Source organism: Hippopotamus amphibius, chromosome 9 (genome assembly GCF_030028045.1).
Source record: "Hippopotamus amphibius kiboko isolate mHipAmp2 chromosome 9, mHipAmp2.hap2, whole genome shotgun sequence".
In the NCBI taxonomy this organism is placed as follows: domain Eukaryota; kingdom Metazoa; phylum Chordata; class Mammalia; order Artiodactyla; family Hippopotamidae; genus Hippopotamus; species Hippopotamus amphibius.
In genome coordinates, this window is record NC_080194.1 from 3,525,387 (window position 1) to 3,548,998 (window position 23,612).

The window sequence follows — 23,612 nt, forward strand, 5'->3', positions numbered from 1 at the left end:
CCTGCTTATCCTTCAATACGCACCTCAGACATCTGCCTCCTCCAGGAGACCTCCAACTCCAGCCATCCTTGTCATGACTGCCACCAGCCATCCTTGTCATGACTGCCGCCGCCACCAGCTCCCCACCAACACACATGCTGGTTAGAAGCCCTCCCCCTCTGCTTCCTTCCAATGCCACTGGATACGACAGCAGTTCCCATGACGAGCTCTAGCATCAGACTGCCTGGGTTTGAATGCTGTTCCATCACCTCCTAGCTGTGTGACCTTGGACAACTGACTTAACCTCTCTGAACCTCACCTAACTCATCTGTGAGAAGAGGAACATAAAACCTATTCGGCAGAGATTAAATTAAATAACATGGGTAAAATGCCTGGCACAAAGTAGGTTTTCAGTAAATGAAGGTTACTATTATCACTCACGATGCTATACAGTAATTTTCTACTTACTTGCCCACCCCCTCTGCAGACTGTGATATCTTGAGGGGAAAGACTATGTATTATTTATGAGGTCGAAGTAGGCTCCCGACAAATTTGCTGAATGAAAGAGTAGATGAATGAGTAGAGGGAGGGAGGGAGGGACAGAGGGAGGGGTGAGTAGATGGATGAAGGGATAGATGGGTGATGGAGGGATGGGAGGATGGAGGGATAGATGCATGGATAGATGGATGGATAGATAGACGGAGGGATAGATGGATGGAAGAATGGATGGATGGATGGCAGGAAGGATGGAGAGGTGAAGGAGAGGGGAAGGAACTTCCACATAGAACATGAGGACTTTCAAGGGCTCAGTCAACTAAAGGGAGTCAGAGACCCACTGTCCCTTAGTCAGCTGAGACTGTATTTTCAGGTCTTTTCTGTCTGCATCCAAAAGGTGGGGTATGGAATGTGTAGGGTGAGCACTCTGAGTCAGCTCTTCATGCCAGGACCCACAGTCAAGGGTCTCTCGCCTTCCCCGGAGCCCCTGCGCAAGGTGGCAGGACTGGGGAGAAGCTGGTGTCCTCAAGGACCCTTTCTCTGTGTTGGGCCCTTGTGAGTTCACCGCTGTAGGAGGCTTGGTTTATCCCTCACCTGAGGGTGGAGGACGACCCCTCCAGCTTGGCCCCAGGGCCTGGATGTCCAGGGACCACCTCGGGGAAAGCAGGCCGTGCAGCGGTGCAGCCCTCTGGGCCCAGAATCCAGACATTCAGGCTCAGCGCCTGCTCTGATGGGACAGGCTGCTTGAGACCCGCACAGGTGACGGTCCCCCTCCCCGCCCCCCCACCCTAGGCCTGTCTCCTCAACTGTCCGATGGCAGGCTGGGGCCAGAGCAGCAGCGCCTTCCAGAGCAGTTCTTCAGAACGCACGTCCTAGAAGACTCGCCCGTGAGAACAAGAGGCTTTGCTGTCACCAAGCCTGTGGAGTGTCAGTCCTCCCCGAATCACTGTGCATGAGGCTATTCGCGTCTCCCGCAGTAAACACAGCTGACGTAAAGCCGTTTTCCACGCAACAGTCTAACATCACGTGGAACACATCCCGGGAAATGCCACGCCAAAGGCTCGTGAGGGTCCCCTGGGGGCCGGGGCTCCTGGACGCTAAGTGCTGCAGGACTCAGAGGAGGCGACAAGATGAACAGCTCTTCGACCCACCAGCTGGCTCAGGCCCAACACCTAAGAGCCACGCTGGCGTCTCGTCCTCGTTCCCCTCATCCCACAGCCCAAATGCGTCTCCTCCAAACCACCATCTCTCCGGCCCCAAGCCTCACCTCCCACCCGGACCAGCGCAGCTCCCTGATTGGTCGGCCACCAGCTCCACTCCTGCCCTTGTTAAGTCTTTATCCACACTGCGGGGAAAGCTCTTTGAAAAATGCAGACTAGATCTTGTCACTCCCCTGTCTGCAACCCTCCAATGGTGATGTAGCCAATGTGTTTTCTATAAAATCCAGACTCTCGTGTGGCTGGTGGGGCCCTGCCTGGTTGGCCCTGCTCCTCCTTGGTCCTCAGCACCTCTGTCCTCCCCATCACACGTTCATTCCTAAGGATGCTCTTTCCTGTTGTTCTGTACAGCAGGCCCCTGCCCATCTGACAGCCTTTGCCCTCGTGGCTCCTCTGCCAGGAGCGCTCTTCCCCCAAAGCCCCCTGCTGGCTCCTTCCCTTCCTGTAAGTAGGCTAACCTATTCCTCCCAGAGGCGCTCCCTGAACACCTGATCAACACAGTCGGGCTCAACTCCAGCTGCGCATTGGAATCAAAATACGCCAGTGCGCAGTCTCCTGGTCCCTGCCCCAACGAAGACTCTTGGGTGTGGTGGGGTGGCTCCCCTGGTGACTAAGGAGCAGCAGCTTTGACAGCTGGGCCCACCACATGGCCCTGCTCACTGCAGTCATCTTACTGGTCCACTAGCGTGTCCGGAGCCCCCATTAGAATATGGTTCCTTTGGCGGGGGCGGGGGGGGGGGCTACGTCTGTCTCATTTGCTCCATACCCCAGAGCCTAAGACAGTGCCTAGCATGTAGTAAGCCCTCAAGTTCCATTTCCAGGAAGAAGGAATGGAAAGGGGAGTCTGGAGAGGTCAGGAAAGACTTCTTAAAGGGGATAAGGCAAACCAAACTTGATCCGGCATCTGGAGGTTTCTGGGCCTTAAGAATGACATCATTGGCTTGTGCGGAGGAGGTTATTTCCCCCCAAGATTGGGTTTTAATCTCCATTGGGTCAGAAAAGCCTGGGAGAAGCCGTGAACCCTCTCTCTAGAAAGATGCACAAAGAGAGGCAGGCACACGCTTTCATCCAGTTTCGGGGGGGTCCCTAATCCTGGAAAGCCAGGAAGGACCTCACTCTCCCCATCTCCCAATTGCTTTAGAGCAGTGGTCCCCAGTCTTGCCCGTACATTAGAATGATCCTGAGAGCTCTAAAACTTGATGACGCCTGCCCTGCCAGCCCCTTAGATCCTGATTTAATTGGTCCAGGGTGCGACCTGGGCATCAGGGTTTTGTTGTGCTTTGTTTCATTAACCTTCCCAGTGGAATCTCACGTGCTGAGACCCAGCATGGCTTGGTCCCTCCACTCTGAGTGGGATGCAGGCAGGCTTGGGGTCCCTGGTGCAGCAGATCCTGGCTGCAGAAAATCTCACATGATGCTTCCTGTACTTCTGCTCCATCTTCCACTTTCTGGAGGCACATTCCCCCCATAGCAATATCCGCTGTGCAGGAGAAGACCTCTGAGATCACTGCATTTCTCCGAGGGGCCAGAGAAAGTAGAAGGCCACAGACCACAGAGCAAAATTGGGGCTGAGCACACAGTGGAGGACCTGGAGATTCCAGGCCAGGCCTTTCTTTCCCTCTGCTGCCCTGCCCCGGCTCACCGGGCCTTCCGCATAGAAATTTAAGGAGAACCGGACTCAGAGTCACACAGCAGTCCTTGGTTCCCACCCCTGGATCTGCCACATACAGGCCACATCACCTACGGAGCTGCCTCCTGATGAGTGGATGGGAAGACTAAACCCACCCACCCCTCACAGGTGTGACGGTGAACTGTAAGCAGGCTAGTGCATAGCAGGGCTCGATCCATACTGGCCCCCTGGCCCCCACCTCCCACTCTCCCTGCCTGAAGATGCCAAATCTGCCACATCTTACCAGCTGTGTGGCCTTGGGCAATCGCTTCACCCCTGTACCTCAACTTTCCCACCTGTAAAATGGACTTAATACTGGGCTATGGTGAGGCTCACATGAGTTAGTATCTGGAAAGCACCTGGCACCTAGTACGTGTCAAGTAAAAGCCACCAATTACAAAGACAATGATTATCACCTGGAAGTTGTTATTTCCCGACCAGCAGTCTGAGCCCGCAGGGGGGCCTTGATCCAGCCTCCAGATAGGTGCCCGGCCTGGAGGCCTCTGTGCCGGAGAGTGACTACTGCTGCTCTCAGGCGAGGGCAGTGGAGTGAAGCAGGGCGGAACTGGGCCACCTAAGGAAGGAGACCTCTGCCCTCCACAGGGGCGAGGCCCCTGTCCCTGAGCCTCAGGGCTGTGCCTCAGGGGCCTGCCTGAGACCTAGACGTCCAGCCAGTTCGGTGAGTCGGACAACTGATCCCGTGGGAGCTCAGTCAGCTTGGACAGAGAGTGGAGTGAAAAAGCCTGGCCTGGCTGTTGTGCTCTGGAAGCCAACCTGTCAGCAGACACTCCACCTGCAAGCTGGTTCTTGGCCACCCAGCTCTGCAGTTCTCTGGACTTTGTCCCGATGGCCTGTGACAAGAGACTGGTCACAGGTGGCTGTGTTTGTTTTCATGTGTGACAGGTGATGTGTTTCCTGAAACCCATGTTGACTTCTGGGGCTGGCTTTTGACCTCCCTACTATCTTATGTTTCAATCTCGGGTCTTAACCTTTTCCACTTGTTGTTAAAATAAAAAATAAAAATAAAAAGAAGCTATTACCCCGGCAACCAGAAAATCTGGAGGCCATAAAGCATGATTAGGATCTCATGTTTCCTTCAAGACTTAGGTGTGAATCCCAGCTCTGCTTCCTACTGTGTGACCTTAAGCAAGGGAGCAAGGGAGTGACTGAACCTCTCTGAGGCCAACGTCTCATCTCTAACATGGGGAGATCCGCAGGACCCCCGTCTCATAGGGTTGTTGGGGGACTGAGATGAGGCATATAAAGAGCTTTGGGGGCACGGTCAGCTGTTCACAAGTGAACAAACCCCACCATCACCACCACCACCATGGGGTGGAAGAAACACATCCAGACCAGACCTTTCCAGGAATCCCAGGATTTTAGAGCCCAAGGCCTCCTGTTTGTCTTACAGATGCCAAACCCGATGAGAAATGAAGGACAGCCCCTGTCACACGATCCCATGAGCTGGTGTGACAGGCTCCCGTCCTCCTTCGGACCTTAACAGCCCGAAGCTGGGACTGACCCCTGGCCTGGGGCCAGCAGTCACCCCTGGCCAGACTGTGGCAGTAGAGTGACAGAATTTTTTCATTTGTATCATGCCATTCCCACTGCCTCTCATTTAATCTCTGTAACAATCCCCTGAGATATTATTTAACAGATGAAGAAACTGAGACTTAGACTCAGTGACTTGCCTAAGGTCACACAAGTAAGTGGCTAAGCCCTGATTACACTTCAGGTCTGACTTGAGACCAGAGCTCCTTTCTCTTCACCTGCTGCCAATGTGAATGAGGTCGATGGTGGAGCCCACCCACCCCACCCTTCCGCACCACGGTCTGCTTGCCTGACCCCCCACCCCACCCCAGCTCTGAGGCCTGATTCTTGGCTTCCTGTCAGGAAGGAAAAGATCAGCCCCACCAATCCTGGCCATGTTGTTCCTTCAGTGGCTGATGAGGCCAACAGATGTGGCCTCCCTTCCTTGCTCTTCTCTGAAACCCAAGCAATGAGACCAGAGGGCTTTCAGCATGAAGAAGGGGCCACCCTGACAAAGGGTGTAGCTTGGGGAAGCACAGACACTTTGAACCTTGCAGCTTCCCCACCCGGCCTAATGCAGCCAAAGATTCAAGTTGAGGTTGAGCCATAGCCTTTGACCTCACCCTCTTCATGGTTCCCTTTCCTGTTTTTTTGCAGGCTTCTTGGGCCCCATGCAAACCCTGCTCCATCCCAACCCTGGTTCTAAGGCTCACACTCTCCAATTCACAGTGCTAGAAAGACCTTTGACATCACTGACTTCAGTTTCCATTTCTAAGATGAAGAGACTGAGGCCCAGAGAGGACCATGAATCCCCATCCCTCTGGGAAGCGTACATGTACAGGGTAGGAAGGGGATTGGTTCAAGCCATCAGTACTTCCCAACTTGTTTCACATCATGATACATGTAGAGAAGTACACATATTTGTTCAGCACCCTGACGTGGACAGACAGCACTGCACCTGGTCTGAGGTAACCTGCCCAAGGCTCTGTTCCCCGGGCTGAGGAGATAACCAGCCATTTGGGCACGTAGGTTGGGAAGCCCTAAGTTAGGGGAATATTTAGGACTATATGAGAGGCTGCCCAGGAGCCCCAGAGTCTAGGGGCCTTAACAAGAAGACCCAGATTCCCATGTGGGCTCTCAGGAGTCAACTACCTTCTAAGGACACCTCCCCAGATCCATGGTGGGAGGGAGAATAATGATCCAGCTCATTGTATGGGCTTTGAATTGAGAGAGACCTAAATTCCAATACCATTTCACAGAGATGTGTAACCTTTGGCAAGCTGCCTACCCACCCTGAGCCTCAGTGTCCTTATCTGTAAAATGGGGATATCAAGCCTTGTCCAGGAAGATGTCAGAATCAGCTTGCCAAATGCTAGGAAGTGAGCGTGACAGAGGCAGGAGTCTCTGGGAAGAGGCCGTGTTAGGCAGAGTCCCCTCCTTACATGGCAGGAGGAGGGTATGCATAAAGATTGTCCCTTGAGATGTGGGGCACACACAGATTCCTACAAACTATCCCAGGAAAGCTATCATCACCCAAGGACTTGAAACAGACGTCAGGCAGAGGGAGGACTGATGGAATGAATGTTTATGAGAGCACCCCCATGTGAGTGGTGCTTCACTGATCTTATCTCATCTGACCCCCCACTCCCTTGCCATGTGGAGCGCATGGCTTCATCATCTCTGTTTTATAAGCAAGGTGTCTGGGACTCAGGAAGGAGGCGGCACTCGCTCCGCTCACATGGGTGACAGTGGCCCAACTGAACTTTGTGCTCCAGGCGCTCTGACTCTGGCGTCCAATGTCCTCTGTGACACGGGTCCGCACTGCCAGGCTTTCTCACGTGGGGTCCCCCAGCACCAAAGCCCATGGAATCAGAGTATCCAGGAGCGGGGCCAGGTGCCGCAGCTTTAACAAACACACAGGTGTCGTGGAACTCTCACCCTATACCAGCCAGTGTGGCAGCAGTGGGTGCAGAGGGCCGGACTGAACCACCGGGACATGAGCGAACCCGGGCCTAACCCTCAGAGGTGACCTCAGAGAGGGCAGCACGCATCCCCCAGAACGGCTCCTGGGTCAGAAGGCCTGAGGGGCTGCCCTCCCAGAGGGCTCCCAAGTGGCCATCTCTGCTCAGTTTCCACCCTGAATCCAAGCAGTTCGTTGAACCCCCTCACTTTAGCTGGGCCCCTAGCTGGACACAGGAAATGGATGGATGAAACCCATCCCCGCGCTCGGGGAGTGCTCAGTCTGGAGCGGCACAGACAGGAAAGTGAGCAATTATATACCAGCATCATCATAAAGCAGCACGGTGATTCCACCCAGCCTCCAGCTCTTCCTCTGCGGGACAGGGTGGGCTCTTTAGAACACAGTCCCCGGAATTGAATAATAACAAAAGCTAATGTTTTTGCAGTTACTATTGGCCAGAGATTGTGGTAAGTGCTTCCCACAGCTTAGTTTAGCCTTGTGGTGACCCTATGGGGTAAGCACTGCTTTTAACCCCATTTCACAGTTAAAGAAACTGAGATTCAGGGTGGTGAAGGGACTTGCCCATGGTTACACAGACCATACAGCTGGGAGTTGAACCCAAACCTGACCCAGAAGCCCTGAGTGTTACTGTCACGCTGCACTGCCTGCAGAATGAAGTTATAAATGATACATAACTAAAACAACCTCACCAAGGCCCAACCTATGTTAATTGGGTTCCACAGCCGAGCCTCTGGCCCCCACTGACACTCTGGGGAGGTGCTAGGCATCAGGGACCAGCTCACACACCCATCCTGGGGCCTGGCCAGCTGGGGGCAGGTGGCTAACCAAGGGTTACCCTCTGGGTCAGGGCTGCGGAAGTGGAGGGTGGGAGCTGGGTGTGGGAAGGCTGGGTGCTGGGTGTGGGCCCTGAGCAGGGCGATTAGGGAGAAGGAGGGGTCTCTAATCAAGGACTTCACATGGCAGCAGTCACAGCACACACATCCCCAGGCACTGGGCTCAGGAAGGAAGAGATGAGGCCACTGAGACGCCACCTCCCCCGAGCAGCCTCCCCAGGGCATTGGCCTGCACAGATGCTCATGGAGTACTGTCTGGCAGCCCTAATCAGCCTGGCATGAGTAGTCAGGGTGGGCATCAGAAGGATGTGGGTTCAAACCCTGGCTCTGTTCACCTCCACTGTCACCTGACTTTACTTTTCTGAGCCTCAGTTCCCCCATCTGTAAAATGGGCTAATACTTCCTACTTCTCAGAACCTTCCTTGACGTGAGTTATTCTGGCTTTAGGGATATTTGATGGAGAGAGAGACAGAAACAGAGAGGGAAGTGAGTGAGACACAGTAAAGGCAAAGTGCTGCACACACAGGTACACACCCACGCTCTCTCTCATGGGTCCTGGGGGGAAAACACAGAAAAGATGGGGGAGAGGAAGGAGGGTAAGGGCAGGTCTGTAACTCCCAGAATTTGGAATGGAGGGTAGGGGCTAGAGGGGGGTCTTCTACCTGAGACCCAGCTAGAGGCTGCTCGGCCAGGGGAGGAGGGGGCAGGGCAGGGCCTCTGGGGCCTTCCCGCTCTGTCCTTCAGTCCTTCCCCCACCCCGCCTGTCTCTTCCCCTCTATATCTGTCCCTCTCTCTGTTGGTGGCTTCCTCCGGCCTTGCCCTCTGCCTGGCTCTCCCTGTCTCTGAGACCAGCTCTCAGGTCTCTCCCTCTCATATCCTGAGGGCCTCTGGACACCCAGAGGGTCCGGGACACTCAGCCCAGACACAGGCCCCGGACTCCAGCACAGCCAGCCCTCCTCATGGCGGGCACCCGGCTGCAGGGAGGAGCAGCCCAGGGGATCCCCTTTCCACAGTCAACTGCAGGGGTCCAGGCGCTCCGCGATTGGGAGGAAGGGCTGCACCTCCCACCTGATGGGTAGAGCCCAAGTCCCCAGTTCCCAGGCAGGGCGGCGGCCATTTAAACAGCCCAGACACCTGGCAGTTGGGGCAGGAAAGCGGGTCACAGAGGAGACCAGCTCAGCCTGTCGGGACTCCCTGTCCAGGACTCCCCGGGCCTCTCGGGTCTGCAGGGACTGCTGAGGAGCAGGGCCGGCGGGGTTCCAGCTCCCCTAGGCTGGGCTCAGCTCGGGTGCCCTGGGGCCTCAGCCTCTGCTAGACCCTCCAGAGATGCTCTGGCTTCAGAGGCTTGGGAGACTGATGGGGGCGTTGGTGGCGGGGGGAGGTAAAAAGTGAGGCAGGGGAGAGTGAGAGAGGCAGAGACACAGATAAGGAAAGAGAGAGAGAATGGCAGGCAGAGGACAGACAGATCCCAGGTGGAGGGAGCCTCCCGTGCAGCCAGGGCTCCAGTCTCCATGGGAAGCCCCCGGGGGGGGGCCTGAGGCAAAACCTGGCCAGGAGTGCAGGCCTTGCCGGCCCGGGCAGGACCCCACCCTGGGAGCCAGCCCAGCTCCGCCCCCATCCCCAGACCAGCCCGCAGGCTCACCCCTCACTCTCTTCCCTTGTGGCTTCCTGGATGGACAAGCCGCCACCACCCTCCCCCCACCAGTCTTCAGCGATGGCCCATCCGCTCCCCAGCCCATTCTTCTTAAACTTGGCCTCCCCCAGATTCTGGGAGCACCAAGCAGTGCCTGGATAACCCACCCCCCCGCACCCCCCATCCTCTGTCTCTCTCTCTCTCTCTCTCTCTCTCACACACACACACACACACACACACACACACGCACGCACGCACGCACGCACACACGCACAGACTCCCGAGCAGGCTGGGTCTTTACCACCAGAAAGGTGCTGGAGCCACTCCCAGGCCCTAAGGGAGCTGAGGCAGGCTGAGGAACTTGACCTCAGCCAGCAGCGCCTAAGCCAAAATGAGCCCCCGGGTCCCAAACAGCCCCATGGAATCTCCCCAACTCGAGGCCTGGGGAGGAATGACCAAAGCCCAGCCAGCTCCACACTATCTCCTTCCTCTTCCGTAAACCTCAGCTTCCTTAGCTCAGCAATGCAGATGGTCCCTGTTCCAGCCCCTAAAGCAGGGACCCTAGAGACCTAGGACTCTGCTACCCCCACCTTCTCTCAACCCACTGCCCACTCCCGACTCCAGGGGCAGGACTCCGGCCAAACTCAGCCAAGCATATGAGCACCCACTGAGAGCTGGGGAACGGGGCTGAGTAGAGAGGTCATGAGTGCCCACTGTGGGCTCTGAAAAGTCCCTTTCCTTTCCCAGAATAACAACAGTTCACTCCTGCCTCACAGGGAGGAGACAGGCTTGAGGAATAAACCGCTCCAGCACAATAAAGGCAAGCACAGTGGCCATTACCACTGTGCGAGGGTTCTGGGCCTCGTGGAGTTGGGAGGAGAAGGGTGTACAGACAGACAGACGTGGAAAGGAAAGGGGCTTGGTGCTACCAGAAGGAGTCTGTGACCCCAGTGAGCCCTAGAGGCCAGGCATGGGGTTCCAAGAGCTCTTAGCACGGGGACCTTCAGGGACACCACCTCAGTCTCGGTCAGACCTGGGCTGGCTCCCCGGGCTACACGGGAAGAAAGGAGCTCAGAGGGATGGCGACCTGTACACCAGACCCAGAGCCAAGAGCACAGCAGCCTGGAGAGCCTCCAGGAGGCTAGAGGGAAAGGGGACTGCTTTTGTCACAGCAGGAAAGAGGACAAGGAAATGAAATGTGACTGGCTGGACTCCAGGCTCCTGGGAGGAGCACGCAGTGCTTCAGGTCCCCAGGATTCCCACCCCTACTCCTCCAGCTCTCCCAGGAAGCCGTGGGTAACCCTGGGAACACAGGACATAGACGTGTGCCCCTTCCACAGACATGGAAACTGAGGCTCAGGAGGTACTGTGCCCAGGCCACAACATTGGGCTGGCAGACCCTGTTTGGAGCTGATTCTGTCCCTCTGCCCAATCCTTCCCCTGTTATCTGCCTAGAACACCCCCCAGCTAGAGCAGATAGAGTTCAGGCCTGAGACCAAGGCCCAACCAGACATCCATCCCAGGAGGCCGGGTGGGTGGAGAAGGAGTGAAAGCCAAGCTGATTGCAGGGAAGGGGGGACCTGCACTTCCTGAGTGCCTGGAACCCACCCGACAGTAGCGGCAGTGTTTTGCACATTGCATCTTGCACCAGCCTCACAGCGGTCAGTGAGGAAGGCAGCTTTCTCATTTTTAGAAAGAAGCCAGTGGTCAGAGAAGAGCAGTGACTTGCTCGGGGGGATACAATGTGAGAGTCACAGGTCTGAGGGGCTCAGCTGTCCCCAGCCCACACAGACCCAGCACCCCGAGCCCTGCCAGCCTGGCAGAGCTGCCAGGGGCTTAGGACCACAGAAGCCACAGTCTTGCTCTCATGGCCACCTTGGTAAGTTAATGAACCCTGTTAGCCAGTTCATCCGTTGGACAGAATCCAAGACAGTTAAGTTGGCTTGGCCACAGGGAAGAAGGCGGCTGGAGCTGGGTCTGGAGGGATGAGGAAGACGCAGATCAGGAGATAAGGAAGGAGCTGAGGGCATTCAGGCTGAACCCAGGGCAGGGACACCAAGGCCCGAGAGTCTGGAATATTCTGTATCATGTATCTGGAGGGCAGACACAGTCCTCAGGGGAGCCAGGTGTTGAGGTGGGAGGGGGACCTTAGCCAGACCACTCCCCCCACCAATCAGGGACTTCAAAGACCAAGTCTGGGCAGGAACCAGTAACAGGGGCAGCCTGGACCACCCCATCTTCCTTCCCCATGGTTCCCAGCCCAGAGCGAGGATCTTTGGCCAGGCTTCCCTGGAATCCTGGGCCCCTGACACTCAAGAGCCACCAGTCCAACTAAGGGCCCTGGGATCCCCATTCCTGAGCTGACAATAGAGAGGAGCCCAGAGTTCTCCCTCCTTACTTAGGACACTGCTTGGGGTGATGGACCAAGCTTAGGATGGGGAGCAAAGATAACATGGGTTCAAGTCCTTGATCATGCTCCTCCTTAGCTGTAGGATCCTGGGCGTCTCACTTACAGCCTCTGTCATCATCTATAAAATGGGCTCAGTAATAATACCCTCCCTGCCTATTTCATAAGGTGCTGGGAGGTTTGCAGGAGTAAATGTGTGAGAAAATGCCGCCTGCTAAAAGCTGTAAAGCATAAGGCATCACTATGAGAAATGAAGACTTGGGAGGGTGCCCCAAGGCAGACGGTGACTTGCCATGGTCACACAGCCAGGTAGCAGCTGGGCATGATTTGAACTAGGTCTCCTGGTGGCTGGGCCAGGGTCTTCCCACTGCAAGACCCTGAGCCCTAGGTGGGCCCTGCCCCTCTGGCTGACCTTCTTTGCATGGGTGGTGGGTGGAGCACAGGCTCTCTCCCCTACATCCCAGCTCCTTCCGTCCAGGACCTGCTGCCACTCCAGACCAGGGGGCCCAGCCTTGGAGTTTAGAATCGAAAGCCCAGCTCTGCCTCCTTCAGCTGTAATCTTGGGCAAGTCGTTTCAACTCTGGGAGCCTCAGTTTCCTCACCTGTAAATGGGTGCTGATGGTAACCTCTACTGCGGTGAGGGTGCTGCTGGGAGGATGAGCTGACAACACGACTGCAAAGTGCCCAGGGCCGGGCCTGGTACATATCAGATGCTCAACAGGCAAGGGTTCTCTCCCCTCCCTCCGTGGTGCCCACTAGACAGCACCCAGACTCAACCAGAGAGAGTTGCTAGCCTCCCGGGAAAGTGGCCCAGAACAATAACTGGGAGTGTAAACTGGCTGGAGAACACTGGATCTCGGAAGGAGATCACGTTACTGAATGGTTAGTGGGGGTAAACATTAGAGCAAGACCCTGGCTCAGAGATGATGTGGGGGAACCTGCCTTCCCAGCCCCCTCACTTGGAGTCCCCCAGGGCAGGCACGGGGGTCAGGGCAGGGACCTATGTTCCTGTACCACACCTGCACGGGGGAAGCCCAGAAAGAGTGTGTGTGGGGTGGAGGGGTAGATTCAGGAGGAGCAAGGAGAGGTGACAACGCCAGGGGTCCTGTATTAGCACTCCTGCTGGCTTTCAGGGCATCCTTGGATATATCAGATCACCTGTCAGAGCCTCAGTTTCCCTTTCTGTAAGACGGGGATGGCGGTAACCATCTTATCCTCTCGCACGTCTATAAAATACTGCATACTGGAGAAGGGGTGCTGAAGTGGGAGCAGGGGGAAGGTGAGTTCAGATCGCACGCAAACCTTTATCAAACAAGGCATGTTTCCTACAGGCAGCAGCCCCAGGAGCTGAAACTCACTACACAGCCTCCCTTGCCCCAATCCACTACTCCACTGGTTCTCAAAGTGTAGTCCCAGACCAAGAGCAGCTGCATCTCCTGAGAACATGTTAGCAACACACATTCCTCGGCTGCATCCCAGAGCAGGGGAACCAGAAATTCTGGGGGTATGGTCTGTGCTTTAACAAACCCTCCAGGAGACTCTGATGTATATCAGGGGTAAAGAACCATTGCACTACCCCATGACCTTCGACTCCTACTCCAGAGAAACTTCCTCCCACAGGCTCATCTCCCATTCCCTGGCTCCCAGAAGGCTGTTGGGGAGGAAAGAGTCACCATGGAGAGCGGTCATTAAATAGTAAAGATCCCATAATTAGTTAACGACACCACAGGCTCCCCGAGGGGAGGATGGTCAAAAGTCAGACTACAGTTGAAAGTAAAAGTTCCTCCATATCTGTCTTTCTCTTTCTGTCTGACTCTTCTACACACACACACACACACACACACACACATGCCACAAGAGCCTGCCCACTTCCCTCTGTGAACTTGCTAACCAGCACTGAGGGACAGACAGTGACTCTCCTCCCAGGAGAGCTGGAGCTAAATGTGGGGGTGCACTCTGATGCATATCAGGGAAAGGGCTTTTCCCCAAGAATCTGGCCCTCAGATCTTGAGTTTAAAAACCATCTGACAGGAAAGCCACTTTGAAGAATTTAGTCTATGAAGATCATTAAAGTTGAGAACAAAATAGACGTATGGACGAGGTGGTCACTGTAGCGATGTGGGTACTAATGAAAAATTCACAATGGCCTGAATGTACAGCAGCAGGGCAGTGTTTAACTGGGTCATGGCAGATGCACGTGGTGCGATGCTATGGAGCTGGGAAACACGCTGTGGAAGAATATTGAATAACATGGAAAAATCCTCCCTCTACAACGTTACCCTAAAAGCAGCAGCACAGGAAGTGGTTCATATGGTACCATCCCAATCGCGCACACGTGTGTGTGAACACCAACCTGTTCACAGGACTCATCTCTAAGAAGTTATTTCCTCCTTTGCATCTGTTCTTCACCCTCCAACTTTTTCCACGAAACTATTTCTTCAATAATTAGAAAGCGTTTTGTTTTGTTTTTTTTTTAAAGGGCCCATTGGTTCAGGTAGAGATGAGGTTTTTTAAAAGTTGACAGAAATGGTTTGGGGTTGACATACACACACTACTATATATGAAACAGATAACTAATAAGGACCCACCGTATAGCACAGGGAACTCCACTCAATACTCTGTAATGACCTGTATGGGAAAAGAATCTAAAAAAGAGCGGATATACGCACATGTATAACTAATTCACTTTGCTGTACAGCAGAAACTGACACAACATTGTAAATCAACAGTACTCCAATAAAAATTAGTAACAAACAACAACAAAAAAGTTGACAGAAATATGTCTCTTTCCTACATCAAAATCTGACCTGAGGGTGGGGTGGCGGGTGCCCCAAGGGAGGTCTGGTTACCACCCCCCAGCCAGAGAGTGCTCATGCTCTAAGTGGTCCCCAGGTGGCCCCCACGATGCATGATCAGGACCCACCAGTGGGAGGGAGGGTGGCTTTGCTCAAATTCTACACCATGTTTTTAAAGTCAGAAATGTCCAGAGATGAGAGGTGGTGAGCTCTCCGAGCCTTGAGGTGTGCGAGCAGAGGCTGAATGTGGTCCATGGGATCAGACTGGATAGGCAGGTTGCCCGAGTGCCCTAGGATGCGCTCACAGGACCACGACCTTCCGAATCCAGCCACAAGCCCCCAGATTTGCGCTCGCACTAAGCCCAAAGCACCCGGGCCGAGGCTGGGCTCAGACAGTCTGATAGAGGACTAGGCCCACGGGGGCCCGAGGCCCCGCTGACCCCCAGCTCTGCAAACTGCCCTGGAAAGCTGCTGCGCTCCAGGCCGGGGCCCTCGGTCTCCGGGGAGGAGGCCTCGGTCGTGTCCCCACAGGGGTGGCAGGAGCCGCCTTCGGCCGTCTCCGCCCCCGTCGAGCGCGCGCCCTCCGGCCTGTGCGCGGGCCGCCGTCCGCGCCGGGCCGCCGCTGGGCCCTCCACGCAGAGCCGTCGTCTCCTCTCACCCTCACCGCAGGCGCCGAGAGAGGCAGCGGGGCGGCGCCGCGGGGCCTCTACACGACGCAGCCTCCTGCCGCGGCGACCCCTCCGCTGTGGGCTCGCAGAGGCCAAGGTCGGGGAGGTGGCTGGCCGCCTTGACCGACGGCGCCCGGGGCCCAGCCGCCCGCTCCCTGGCGGCGGGACCTCAGACGCCTGCCCCGCCCGCACGGAGCTTCTGCTCCCTTGTGAACGAGGTCGTCTCATCACGTCCACGGCAACAGCATTCTAATACCCCACGTCTTGAGACAGCGGGTGGGGGCGCGGCTTTCCAGTTTCGGCAGCCGACTTCCTGGGCGCTGTCGCTACTGTTAGCGACGGCAAGGGAACGCCGCTCGCCTGCCGGACTTCAGCGCCAGCGCCCCGCAGTCAGGGCGGGAACGCGCACTCCTCTCTCCGCCTGTTTCCCCGGGGAGGGATCTCTGGAGGGGGACGCCTCTGGCCTCGCTCCACCCCCTTCACGTCCTACGGGCAGGCGCTTATCTGATTGGCTCATCTTAGAGACGTGCTGGGCACGCCCAGCGGCGGCCCGCCTCTCCCTGAGCCCCGCTGCCCGCAGGCGGTGTTCGGTCGGGGCGGCTCTTCTGCACGCGAGCGCCCTCGCAGGGAGGCTGGCTGCTGTGCCGGGCGGCCCGTGGGCAGACGGGCCGCTCTGCCAGTTCCAGGGCAGACGGCTGGCCAGCCCTCTGCGCACCGGATCTGAAGCCACGTTCTCCAGGCTTCCGTTGGCGTTCCATCTTGTCCACTGTTGTTTCCGCTTGGTTCCAGATTCAGAAGAAGAGGGCTTCCCTCTGAACTTAACAAGTGTGAAGCTCCTTTAGCCTTCACCGCACCCCTCTGAATTGTGTATTCTTGTTATCCCCACTTTACACGTGAGGAAAGTAAGCCCTTTGGTGTCAAGGATTGTTGAAAAGCTTTGTAAACACCAGGCAAGCACTCGGGGTGTGTCCACCACGATGGAAGCTGCATGATGCTTCCGTTCATATCTGACCCTTGTCTCCCTTCACAGAGGCTCCCTCAGCCTTTGGAGGCTTGACAAATCGACAGTCACTCCAAACCAACAACCCACTCCCTTTTCAAATAAATATGATTTATTAACAACAAACCCCTCAATATGATCCCAAGTTCATATAATGCATTTTTCTTTAAATACGTATAGTACTTTTTTGATAGCTTTGTTGTGTAAGTGTGTTCTTTTTTACGTGAGCACAAAAATTATATGGGCTTACTGCAGAAGATTCAGAAAATGGGGAAAAGTTAAAAAAAAAGGTCTGTAATTTGATCTCGATAATCCCATTACTGTGTGTATATTTAAACGTTTCATCTACTTTTTAGCCTGGTTGAGGGCTATTGCGGGGGGCTGCCCTGTCATTCTGTGTCTGCTGTGCCTCTGTGACAGTGTGGGGACCTGCCCACCTACTGAGGCTGTCTCAGGGCAGGAGAACAGGCTGGGCACCCAGAAGTCCTTTCCCTGAATAAACCCTGCAACTCCGTACGTGCCTCCCTTACAAAAGCCAAGTGCAGCAAATGCAGGATAATAGAGTTTTGCAGCCAACTTGCCCAAGGTCATATGGCAAGTAAAGTATGAGCTGGGATCAGAACCCAGGTCTCCAAATTCCCAGACTCAAGCCACCAGACTCAAGTCATTCACCAAAGACTGCCCCCCAAAGTCTTAAATCCTGCTTCCTATTAATAATTAGCAATACTACCCCAAACAGCTGGTACATATAAAGCTCTCACTATGTGCCAGGCAGGTATCACAAATGCTTCACATATGTTAATTTGTATCATTCTCCAACATCCCTAGGAAGTAAGTACTGTAACCATCTCCATTTTAGCGGCTGCAACTGCTGTGCAGAGGGGTTAAGACACTTGCCTAAGGTCTCATCCAGCAGGTAAACAGCAGAGGCAGAAATGATCATGCTCAGGCAGTTTGATTCCAGAGTCCACGACATTGCCTATGGTTCCTTCTCCACTCTCCTGGGCCAAGGCCAGCTGGACCCCAGGCAGGCTTCTGGAGCATTTGCTGCCTGAGGAGTAAGAAAACTAGCCTAGGGGGTCACCCCCAGAGCAGCTCACTCTGCAACTTCACAGCAGAGCCAGGAGCGGAACTCAGGCTTCCTAACACCCAGTTGCCAGCACTTCGTCCTCTTTTCTGCAAGGGTCCTATGAGCCTAGATCCAGAATCCTCAGCAACTCCCACCCCAGATCACCCCTCAACACAGCAGGGAAAGTCAGGGGTGGGGCCCAAAGAAAGGCAGAAGCCCCCACTTCCAGGAAAGAAGCCAGAGGGGAGAGCAGAGGTGCCTCCCAGAGCTGCCCACCTGGTGGTCTCCAGGGAGAATGTCAGGGGTGGGCCTCCTGGAGGGCATCTTCCCAACCCCCAGCCCTAAGCCCACGCCTCCCGGGGCAGGAGCACCTTCCACAAATAACTGCTGACTTGAATGTGCCTTTTCTGACCGAGTCAGCGTTCACTAAGGAACAGAGTGGCCCCCACCAGGCTGGGGCTGGAGGAAGTCGGGCTCTTCCCCTCTCAGGAGGGGAAAGGCCAGGCCTTATGAGGGAAGCCGAAGCCCGGGCTGAAGCGATCCCAGGCCAGCCACACCATTCCCACCTCCCTGGACCCCAGTTCCAGCCATGGGGTGGGCAGGCCTGAAGCGCAAGGCAGGGGCATCCAGACCCTGCTTCCTGGCTCCACCTTTGCCAAGGAGTCACGGAGGATCTGGCTCTGAACTGGGTCCTACTGGGCCACCCTGAGGAGAATCACTTATTCATTCAACCATCATTTCCTGAGTGCTCGCTGTGGGCCAGGCCTGTGCCAGGCGTCAGGACGCAGAGATGGATGGGGCGGTCCCTGGCTGGGAGGGTTCACAGAGATACCCCCATATGCCACCAAACAGCAGCAAAGAGGCAAGAATTCAATGTAGACAAGCACAGAGGAAAGAGGGGAAGGGAAAGGAGGGGTTTCAGGGAAAGTCTGTGACTGACGTGCAGACCTACTTCCCCTCAGGAAGCTGAGAGTCATATTGGGGAGACCCAGTCGCCCCCAGGAAGAGCGCCACGCAAGCGGAAATGACTGGTGACCTGGAGCACGTGCCTGCCCGCAGGGGAGGCATACGGGGCCCATACGGAAGGCTGGTGCTCTGGGGAGTGTTTCTGGGGGCCTGAGAAGCAGCCTGGTACAAGCCTGGAAGACTGGCCAGATGCAGAAAATAAGGACAGCAGCAGCTCTCATTCATGGAAGATGCGTCATGTATAGGTAGAAAATGGCCAAGTGCTTCATACGCACTGTTTTGTTTTATTTTCATGTCACCCTATGAAGTGGTTGCCATTATTATCCCCAATTTACAGACGCAGAAACTGAGGCTTAGAAAGGGTCAAATAGCTAGGAATGGGCAGGGCCAAGATTTCGGCTCCAAGTCCAGCTCTTCACCACCATGCTGTACCATCTTCCTAATCGGCGGACAGGCAGAAGGTAGACGAGGGTGCTTCAGGCTGGGAGTAGGCAAGGTTGGCGGTGGAGCTGTCCACTTCCACTCTGTGTTGAGACCCTGTGTGTTTGTGTGTGCACGCGCACTCCCATGTGCCCTACTTTACAAATGGCAGAGTCCAGGTTACACAATCCCCTGAGAGCCAAGTAAAGAATAGGCCATTAGCAGAGGAGGGAAGGAAAGCCCAGAGAGGAGAAGGAACTTATGAAAGGTCACACAGTCTGTAAAGAGAGGAGGTGGAACTAACTCTAAGAACCAGAAGACAGGCCCCTACCCTCCCCTCAGCTGCTCCTCCAGGTCAGCACAGAGTGAATCAGCTGCTGACAGGAAAACCACCGTGTAGGGGGAAGCCCAGGGGTGAGTCAGGACCCCAGACACCAACGGGGCCCATCACAGAGGCCCTGGGCCTGTGGTTGGCCTCCTCACAGGCAGCATCGGGGGCGGGGGAAGAGGAAAGCAAGCGTAGCATGAGGTTGGCCCATGTTTACCTCTAGGCTTCGCTCCTGGCTCCTCAGACCCAGGCTTAGAGTAGGCGGGGCAGTCCCTGCTGAGATTAAACCGGCCGCCCACCCCTGGCCCCAGCCTGTCCCACAGAGGGGCCCAGGCTATCCCCCACCCACCCCCACCGCCCGCCTCTCACAGAGCCAACTCCTGACTGTTGGATGCTCTCAGTGAAATCATAACCGCCCCCTGAATTTCCCGTGGGGTGGAGGAAGTGGGTTTAAAGATGTGGAGCAAGGGGTCAAGGCCGAGCCAAAACCGGGGGGTGCCAGCTGGCCCCAGATGCTCCAAATCGAAAGGCATGCTTGGGGCTTGGGGCTGCTCCGCCCTATGCCAGGAGGGGCTGTCTGGCTCTCCGGGGGAACAGGGCCTGGGTCCCCATGGTTGGGGGGTAAGAAGAGGGGAAGAGGAACTTCCAGGTAGTGGTTCAAAAGTCTGAGGCCACAAGAGAGGGGACTGCCGCACCCTGCAGAAACTTCAGAGGAGCCCTGGATGAACCAAAAATCCACCCCCGCCATGTGGGAAATGTGTGCCCCTACGGGCTAACCTCTCACTCCTGGCCCTCCCTGGGCTGGGGCGAGGAGCGGGGCGCTGTAGGCACGTCTTTCCAGCCCCCCACCCCCTGCTGCCTGGCTCAAGTTCCCTCCGCTTGGCCCAGATACCTCCCCTCCATGGGCAAACACAGAGCCCTCTTGGGCGGCTCCCTCTCTATCACTCTGTAGCACTTGCTGCCCTCCCCAGCGTCCTCACCCACCCAATCCAGCCACCTTTCTGCGCGCCTGCTATGCACCAGGGTCTAGGCTGGGGGGGGGGGGGGTAGGGAGAAACACAGGGTACCCACTGGGACACTTGCTCCCCTCCCCTCCGACAGTGCTTTTCCTACCCCCCAGCTTCAGACATCCCCAAGCCCCACAGGCCCCTCCTTCCCCATCATCACAGCCATCCATTTGTTACCCCTTAAGCACTGGGTCCTGCACCCCAGCACAACGGGCAGACTGTTTCCTAAAGTGCCACTCTATGTCACGCCCCTGCTCAAAACCCTTCAGCAGCCCTCACTTTCTAGAAATCAAATCTAAACATCTCACCTTGGCGTTCAAGGTCCTCTATGAGTTGATCCAACCTACCATTCCCTTCCCAACCCTGCACAGTCCCAACTCACCAGCCAGCTTGATTGACCGAGCAGTTTCCTAAAAATCCCCTGAACCCGCCGATTCCCTTTCCCATTGGATCTGAACCCTGGTCTCGGTGGTCGTAAAAGGAGGAATAGAGTACTGAAGCTGTGCTCGTAGTGTCTGCTATATAGCATGTGGGCTACTTTCAAACAAGGTTGACAAAAAATCCTCTGAACACGCTGACCTCCTTGCCTTCCTCTAGGCATCCTCCTCTGCCCAAAACACTATCTTTGCTGAGGCTGCTGAAACCTTTGCAATCCTTAAGGCCCACCGAAAACTCCACTTCCTCCATGAAGCTTTCCTGAAGATCCCTCTGACCCTTTGTCTATTTCCTATCAGAGTCCCCTTGTCTAAGTTCCTAACCAGATGGTAAGCAACTGAGGATGGGGTCAGTGTGTCATCGTCCGTCATTCATTACGTGGGGTGGAGGGGTGACAGGAGGACTTCCCAGTAGATGTTTACTAAGTACGGTTTGAAATGAACATCTCCTCCCTGCCCCCTGCACAGGCAACATCTACTGACCCCCCTCCCTCCCACCAGACCAAGCTCTAATCTTAAACCACTCAAATGCCTGGAGAGGGGAGTCTGGAGCCCAAAGTTGACCCAAGCCCAACCAGGACTAGGCATCCCAGGCAGAAAGTCCTATTCAAGTCTCACCAACTCCAGGAAGCCCCTTTACCCTGGTTTCTCCCATGTCTCCCCTCTCCTGAGCACTACCCCTCCCATACATATACACGCTGTCTCCTCCACATAGTACAGCCCTTAATCAAACTCTGTCCCACAGTGCTTTCCAGCTGGTTCCAAAGTGTAGGGTTCATCTCCCCAGGAGATACAAGGAGCCAGCCACCTTCAGTGCCCAACCCTGATCAAACAGATAAAAGATGTCCACACTGCCCCTTACCTCCACTGCGAGCCACGCATGCTGGATTCTGGCCACCAAAGCAGTACAAACCCATGAGATCTTGTCTGGCCTTGAGATCTGGGTGTGAGTTATCCTCTCCAGTAGAGGCATGATGGGCATGGGGACCTCACTGTCGGTAACTCAAAATGAGGGCAGAACCCAGAGGCTAGTTCACCTCTGTATCACCTAGCTCCACCTAATGTACAGTAGATGCGACGTACACATGATGGGGTTTATTCAACTGGACACCTAACAACGGCAAGCAGTATTACCGAAAACTCAGCTACCCTTTGGTCCAGATGACACACTCCCCAACCCCAAAATGGATGCTGGTGGCAGGTGGCAAGTTTTGGCTCTCACAAGGTCAGGAGGCGCTGCAGCCAGCCCTCCAAAAACAGTCTCATTTCCAGGCGGGATGCCAGTCCATCACCTGCCCATCCACATCAGAGCAGCTGTCATACAGTGAGGCCTCACTGGGTGCCTGGCGCCTTTGCTAAGCACTATATACACATTATTCTCTTCACTCCTCACTGCTGCCATTGAGTACTGCTGCTACCCCCATTTAACAGATGGGGAAACTGAAGCTTGAAGGGGGAGTGGGATCCAAATCAATCTGGTCCCAAGTCCTTGACCGCTGGCGTAGGCTGCCCAGCTACTATGGCCCTGGCACAGAGCACCCACCGCCCCCAGGGACAGAAACCTCCAGCCCAAGGAAGGAACCCTGGGCATGAAGCAAGAACCCCCGCTCTGGGCTTGACTCTGGCCCAGCGTTCGGCGGGGTTTTCCCTTGCCTTCCCCACTCACCCGGATAAGACCTTATCCCCTAGTTTCCGCCAGGGGCCTCCCAAGCCAGCTCACTTGGAAAAGCCCTGGTAGGGGGACAAATGCCCTGCTGAGTTTCCCACCCCGAGTCTTATTGGGCTCTCAGAGTTGGGGGGAAGGGAAGGCTGAAACCTCCCTGACTTGGGTCCTCTCCCCCCATCAGCCCCCACCCCCGTCCGCCCCCAGTTCCCAGGCCTGCGGGTTCGAGTCCCACCCGAGGAACCAGTGTGACCTTTAAAGCAATCTGCTTCACGCTCGCAGAGAGTTCGCTTTGCTCCGTGCCACTCTGCAGGGAAACAAACTGTAGTCCGGGCGACGCGATCCGAATACCTGTCGAGTCCGCTCTCACCTGCCTGCCTCTCCTTCCGGGCTTTCAGGGAGAAAGGGCCACAAGGGCACGGAGTCCACCTGGTCCAACCCTCTCCTCTTCCTGGAACCCGAGAGGTCCAGAGCCGGGAGGCGGGCGCGCCCGGGTCACACAGCGGGTGCACGGCGGCGCCGCAGACCTGGGGTCAGGACGCGGGACCTTAAGCGCCTTCTCCCCCACCGGCTGCCTTCGTGGCCCAACCTGTCACTTGTTCCGAGAAAGCTGCCCGAGCGGGCTCTGCAAGTGGGGACGAAAACTAACTTCGCTCGCGGTCGCCGGCAGGCCTCCCCCACCCCCTCCTCACCTGCCGCCTCTGCTGTTTGCTCAGCGCTGCAAGCCTGGCGTCGCCCGCTCGCGCCGCAGTCAGCGTCCGCCTGCGCAGCCCTGGGTTGCGTCGCCCGATTGTCCCCCTCCCGGCGGCCGTCGGGGAAAGCAACGGCCGCGACCAGGCCCCGCCCCGAGGCCCCGCCCCGCACCGCCTCCAGCCTCGGGCCCGCCAGCCCCGCCCCCTGAGGCCTTGCCTCCCCGCCCCGCCCCGCCCCCGCCTCCTGACTCGGGCCCGCCAGCCCCGCCCCCTAGACCCCGCCCCGCCCCCGCCTCGGGCCCGCCGGCGCGCCCGCCGAGACCACGCCCCCGGCCCCCGCCTCCCGCCTCCTGACTTGGGTCCGCCAGTCCCCCCAGGCCACGCCCCCCGCCCCTGCCCCCCGACTCTGGCCCGCCAGCCCCGCCCCCAGACGCTGCAGGAATGTGGCCCGGCTGGCAGCCAGCCCCGGCTCCGTCCGCTCCCACGGCCCCCGCCTGCCCCGGGTCCTGCGGGGGGTGGAGCTACGCCCCTTCCCCGCCCCGCCACGGCCCCCCAAAGCGATCCCGGCCTGCCCCGCCCACACGGGCGGGGTGGGGATGGGGCCGTCCCTGGGCCTGCCTCCTCGGCCAGGTCCTCTGCGCCCCTCCAGCCCCCGGGCCCCGCCCGGAGAAAGCCCTGTCTGGCCGGCCCGAGCCCGAGCCCTGCGCGGGGGCGAAGCCCCACCCTCAGCGCTGCCTAACGGTCCCGCCCCTCCTCAGCCTTCCACATCCCTCCCAGACTCCTCCCCGGCCGCCGGCCACCTCCCTAGGCCCTCCCACCATCCCCG

At 56.6% G+C, this 23,612-nt stretch overlaps 1 protein-coding gene and 1 non-coding gene across 3 annotated transcripts in view; one reads left to right on the forward strand and one right to left on the reverse strand.

Annotated features, from left to right (window-relative positions):
* Positions 1-22,928, reverse strand: part of CD82 (CD82 molecule) — a 51,572-nt gene extending 28,644 nt beyond the window's left edge. Inside the window, exon 1 of one of the 2 annotated variants that reach the window (XM_057750053.1) lies at positions 22,465-22,757. The gene's annotated coding sequence lies outside the window, so the exon portion shown is untranslated. Of the gene's footprint in view, positions 1-22,464; positions 22,758-22,786 lie in introns of those variants that run through there. The other variant, XM_057750052.1, reaches the window with a different exon arrangement.
* LOC130829567 (small nucleolar RNA SNORA61) lies at positions 20,423-20,547 on the forward strand. Its single transcript, XR_009047591.1, has one exon. It is a non-coding gene; the product is annotated as a small nucleolar RNA SNORA61 (small nucleolar RNA).
* Positions 22,929-23,612: the final 684 nt, after the last annotated feature.